This window comes from Mauremys reevesii, linkage group 17, assembly GCF_016161935.1.
Source record: "Mauremys reevesii isolate NIE-2019 linkage group 17, ASM1616193v1, whole genome shotgun sequence".
Classification (NCBI taxonomy): domain Eukaryota; kingdom Metazoa; phylum Chordata; order Testudines; family Geoemydidae; genus Mauremys; species Mauremys reevesii.
Window position 1 is genome coordinate 20423896 of NC_052639.1, and position 6030 is coordinate 20429925.

General features: G+C 56.7%; 1 non-coding gene across 1 annotated transcript; it reads left to right on the top strand.

Moving 5' to 3' along the window:
- Positions 1 to 4512: 4512 nt before the first annotated feature.
- On the top strand, positions 4513 to 4583 carry TRNAQ-CUG. Its single transcript has one exon. It is a non-coding gene; the product is annotated as a tRNA-Gln (tRNA).
- Positions 4584 to 6030: the final 1447 nt, after the last annotated feature.

Consider the following 6030-nt stretch of genomic DNA (forward strand, 5'->3'; position numbering starts at 1 on the left):
GGGGCCCCGGAAAACTCTCATGGGACCCGGGCCCCCAGAGCTTCTTCGCTCCCGGTCTTTGCCTGCCAGGGGTCCTTCCTCTCTGGGACAGAAGGACACCCCCCCCACCGAATTACCGCGGCGGAACCTGCCGCGGAGTGCAGCGGGTCTTGGCGGTAATTCGGCGGCGAGGGTGTCCTTCCGTTCCGGGACCCGCCACTGAAGTGCCCCAAAGGCCCGTGGTGGGGGCTGCACTTCGGGGGCGGGTCCCGCTTCGGCGGTAATTCGGCGGTGGGGGGCCCCCGCTGTGGGTCTTTGGGGCACTTTGGCAGCGGGTCCCGGAACGGAAGGACTCTCCGCCGCTAACTTACCGCCAAAGCGGGGGCCCCCCGCCACCGAAGAGCCTGGACCCCCGGAATCCTCTGGGCGGCCCTCGATTTAACAGGGGTTTGTTTCAACTTATTGCCCCGATTAAAATCTATGGCTAAAAGGCAGCCACTGTTGTTAGTACTTGTACCTGTGTTTGGTGCCACCTCCTTTCCCTTTGGCCTTGTAGTTGACCAAGGGCAAAGCTGAACATCTCCTCAGACACCAGGGAGTGTTTATGTCCATTCCTGCGAGCTACACCGGGGTTTGATGTTGCTGCTTTCAATCCTCTGGCTCTGCCGGGATAAGGAACAATTCAGGCTGTCACTGAACTGAAGGAGGAAGATCAGTTTTTGACAGGAGAGGGACGCCTCCTCTTAAAGGTGTTTGGCTGGCTGGCAGTCCTGATCCCCAGATCTCGCCCGTGGGGCTCCAGCAGTTTGGGGACCGGATCTCTCCCTTGGCCCCACCTGCTGCCTCCAGGCGCTCCTCCCCAGGGGCCCCAGCAGTGCAGCACAGCTGAGCAGCATCTGCCTGCTCGCTCCAGTGGCTGTCGGCCCCTCCTCATGGCAGGGCAGGGTGGGGCTGGGCCTCCATGCGCTGCCCCCACCCCGAGCCCCTGCAGCCAATGGGACACTGCGGGGGTGATGCCCGGGGGCAGCAGACCGATGGGGCCCCAGCCCACCCCACCTTGGAGACCCAGGTAAGCGCCACACCCCTGACTCCCTCCCAGAGCCTGCACCACCATCCCCTCCCCACATACCCCCTCCTCCCTGCAAACTCCCTCCCAGAGCCTGCAGCCCGGTCCACACACACCTGCCCCCAACTCCCTCCCACAGCCTGCACCCTCTCCCACCACACACCCTCCTGCCCACCCTAATCTCCCTCCCAGAGCCTGCACCCCCACCCCTCCTCCTGTTCCTCCTACCCCCTGCCCCAGCCCAGAGCCTGCACCCAGCACCCAAACTCCCAGAGCCGTACAAGGAATTTTTGTGCCCGAGGCAAGGGCCAGCTCCAGGCTCTTTGGCTGCGGGTCCTTGATCCCTGTCGGAGGGAAGGACCTGCCACTGAATTGCCACCGCCGCTTCATTCATCCTTCGGTGGCAATTCAGCAGTGGGTCCCTGAGTCCCTCTCGGAGAGAAGGACCCACTGACGAACTGCCGCCGAAGAAGTGGCAGCGGAAGCGCCTCTGATCGTGGTAGAGCTGCGCCCCTCCACTTTCTGCATCCGAGGCAAGTGCCTCACTCGCCTCGCCCATGTTACGGTGCTGCAAACTCCATCCCAGAGCCTGCACCCCAGAACCCCACCCCCACCCAAACTCCCTTCCAGAGACCAGCCTCTCACCCCTTCTGCACCCAAACTCCCCCCAGAGGCTGCACCCCTCCTGCACCCCAATCCCCAGCCCCAGCCCAGGACCTGCACCCTAGACCTCCTCCCCTCACCCAAACTCCCTCCCAGAGCCTTAGGTAGGTGGGGGGTGGAGTTTTGGGGGGCTGGTTCTGGGCGGTATGAGTGACATTATTGGCCCACTGGGAGGATTGGAGGACTGGCCCTGGCCCTAAGGTAAATTGAGGTTGAGACCCTGCTTTAAGGGATTGGAGCAATGCTGGAGAGACTGACGGGCAGGGAGCTGGGGAGCTGTGTGTGCTCCAAGGAGAGTTGTTGTGCTCTGGTGACACAGAGCGGGGGTGGGGAGTTTGTAAGCTGTGGTGTTTGTATAGAGATAAAGTTTACTAACCCCCAGGTTAAAAACTGTTCCTGCTCTGGGCTATACAGGATGTTCTCTGTTGAGAGTATAGCTCAGTGGGTGAATGTTTCCCTGTAGGGTAATGGGTTCCTAGTTCCACTCCAAATGAGTCCCTTAAAGAAACTTTTTCAAATGAAAATCGATTTCCACACCCATCTCCAGTATGTTCAGGAGTTCGCTGAAGTTGAGGGGGGCTTGAAATGAATTTAAACACTATTTTCCTATGCAAATGAATAAAGACCTAGCAGAGCTGCCCAGCAGCTGAAATCAGTTCCAGTCCTCAGCGTCTCTAAGAGGGACACTCGGTAGCTGAGGCATGTGGGACACCTCTGGGATGATGACAGGAGAAAAAATGCTGGATTCAATGAAAGCTGAGACCATAGGAGGAGAAGGTGAATGGCAACACCACACATAGTCATAACACTCAGACACGGGGCTTCACTGTCACTACCCTGTGTTTTCCATCATTTATATCCAGGGGTGAAAGTAACTTACAGGACTTACCGGTACTGCCGGAGTCCCGAGGGGGCGGCCTCATCCAGAAGGGGCGTGGCCTCATCTGGAAGGGGGCGTGGCCTCTCAAGATTTAAAGGCCCTGGAGTACCAGCTGTGGCTGGGAGACCAAGGGCCTTTACATGAACCAGGGCCTCCCAGCTGCAGAGGTAGCCCTTTAAATTCTGGCCCCAGCCCAGCCACCAGAGCCGCGGCCGGGATTCAAAGGGCTCTGGGCTGACCGCAGCCGCAGCAGCCCAGAGCCCTTTAAATCTGGCCCCAGCCTGGCCGCCGGAGCCGCGGGTGGGGGGTTTAAAGGGCTCTGGGCTGCCAGCTGTGGCGGGGAGCCTAGAGCCCTTTCAATCCCCACAGCAAAAGCCGGTGCGTATTGGCTCTTGCCGCTATGCCGTACCAGCTTGTACCAGCTTACTTTCACCTCTGTTTCTATCCTAAGGAACACACCCTCCCCCTCCCCCACGCACTGTCACACACAACCTTCTCCCCTTGAGCCCCATCCAACCCTCCCCCACACACGCCACGGGACACAGCCTCTCGGTGACTCACCCCGATGGGGGCTTGTCTCTGCATCTCCCCAACAGGGGAGCAGGGAGCCGAAAGGGCCACAGGAGACCAGTGGAGCTAGGCAGGGATAGGAAAGACTTCCCCTCCCTTTCCTTCCCCTCCCTGAGTCCCGTTAATCTCACCCATCAGATGCTCCAGCACCAGGTGGGCTCAAAGCACCAACCTTCCCCTGAGCAACGGAAGGGGGAACCAGCTCTTTCACATGGAAGGAGGCTCCCCACCTCTGCTGCTGCCATTCTGCAGCCTTTCATATGGATTTGTATTAGCTAATGCAACCCCCCCACTCCTCTAATCCAGCCATGAAACATGGAGACAAGCTCCTGAAAGCAGGGCCCAGTGGTGCAATGGGTTAGTGCCCAGTACTTACAGAGCAGTGCTGAGTGGAGTGATGCTGAGGTTGTGAGTTCAAACCTCACCTGCAGCCCTAGTTTCCTTTAAGCAAATGGCTTCTGCCAATCAGTTTGCCCTGCAGAAAATACAATTCCTGCTCAGAAGACACTGAGGTCCCCTTGCTTTACAGAGAGCAGGGCAGATTCCACAGATCTACCAGGCTCTGCCCTCCACCAGCTGCCTGTGTCAGGAGGGGTCAGGCAGAACCCAGAGCACTGCCCCTGACTCCCCCTCAGTCTTTGCTCCCCAAACCACCTGTGTGCTCACCCTCTTCGCTGTGAGACTCAAACCCTGCCTGGCTTGCTGTATGCTGGTGTGGTTTTCATCTGTCACGTTGATGTGCATGTGGGTCCTGTGTGATTTTGGTGGATGTCTTGCATAGTTCTGTGTGCATGGATGTGTGTATGATTTTTGCATTAATATTGTTTTTTGCTTTGTATTCTTTTGATATGTGGGTTTTGTGTTTCCTGTTGTGGGCTTTTGCTGTATTTTTGGTGTGGATTTGTTCTTTCTATATTTTGTGAGGTTTTCCTTTTTGTGTATATGGCTCTGTGTGCTGTGTGGGTTTGGTTTTTGTTATGTCTGTGTGGGCCTGTGCAGTGTGTGATTTTCTCATTCTCTGTGTGCGTGTTTGTCTCTCTGTTTGTATCTTCATGTGTAAATTCACTGGAACTTTTCAAAATCTGCACAGCTTTGCCAATTTTCACCAGGAATTTTTCTCCATTAACAAATTCTCACTTGTTCCCTACCCGTTGGTTGTTCCCTACCCGTTGGTGACCATTGCCCCAGGGGCCTGTCAGTCTCAGGGTCCTGATTTCCCATTGGCCCTTCCCCCTTCTATTGGGACTGGGAACTAGCCAACCAAACCCCACTAAGTTTTAGTAAAGGGCCAACAGTCCCTTACACAAGCCAGCCCTGTGAGAGTCTCCAATGTCCCGAGAGACCAGTACAAGCTGGTCCCATGGTGTAAAGGCAGCACTCAGGACTCTGAATCCTGCAATCTGAGTTCAAATCTCAGTGGGACCTTGTGTTAGCTGGTGGTAAAGATCTGGTGCTCAAAGTGCTTTCCTGTCTCCAGCTATACAAAAGTGGGTCATTTCCCTCCTGCTGGTTAACTCCTTTCCCCACCAGAGCCAGGTCTTTGGTGGGGGTTTAGAAGTGGCTCTAGTGGTTGGGATTCTCACTGCTTCACCTGATGCCCACAAGTCTGGTGCTTGTAGCCACACTTTTCCTCTTGCTCACATGGCACTTGAAGAAAGCAGTGCCAGGGCCAGGCTTGATAGGCAGGAGGGAGGCAGAGTCCCAGGCTGGAGCCCAGCACACCTCTCCTCCTCTGGGCACCTGGAGCAGAGGCGGCTGGTGCTGACAGCTCTGAGGGAAGGCTTATAAGCCACAGAGCGACTGAGGGCGGGGCTAGACGAGGACAGGACCATGCCTATGTGTGGCCAGCAGACAGGCAACAAGACTCCCGGCCAGCCTGCTCCCTGCCATGCCAAACCCCCACTGAAGGCCACCCGCAGACCACCATGCGGGGTGGCTGCTGATGCTCTGTGTCCAACATCAGTAGACGGTAGGAAAGCAGGGCCAGCCCCCCTGGTGGGGCCTCTTACCGTTCCCATACCCCATGCTCACTTTTGCAGTGGGGCAGGAGATGTTATCCCAAGAGGCTTTTCTCCAGCTGGTGAGAAGCAGAGAAACATCCAGGCTCCCAAGGCGCTATGTAGCAACCCCCCTCAAGCACAGGGACAGAGGAAACTGCTCCACACGCTAGCCCGGGCAGCCGTCCATTTCCTTTGGGAATTCAGGAATAGCAAAGGCTAGACTGGAAGCACCTGGGGCTCATGCCCCAGCCTTTGTGACATCCAACCCCCAACTCCTTCCCGGGGCTCTAGCTGAAGGCAGAGCATTGGCCTGAGCGGCCAAGAAGAGGTTCCAGATTTGAAAGGAGCAGGACTTTCAGCACGAAGGTAAAACTGCATCAACACAACCACAAAGGGACTTGACCCTCAAGTTCTTAATTCAAAGTCAGGCACCTTATCCGTTAAGCCATGCGGGCGCCTTCTTCATGCGCTTCTTTGGAAAAGGTGGACACTGTGTTTCTTGGGTCACCTATTGAGGGGGGGCGAGACTCTCTGGCACAAGAAGTCGAGTTCCCAGTGAGATGTGAGACTTAATTATACGGGGCCAGGTGCAGGGCTTTGACAGGGAGGCTCAGGCATGGGGGATTGGGGTGCAGCGGACGGACCGGCTGTCTAGCTGTGGAGATTTAGTCGCACTGAGGCACAGGAGGGAGGAGGAGGAGGAATCCTGCTGACAGGCAGTGGCTGTGCAGAAAGAGGAGGAGTTCTGGGGACTTTCTTTTGCCTCTCTTTTGCCTGCCTGCTCACTCCTGTGGTGAACGGTGAAGATGCTCTTAACAAGCCCAGGTAGCTCAGGTGGTAGAGCATCAGGCTTTTAATCTGAGGGGCCAGGG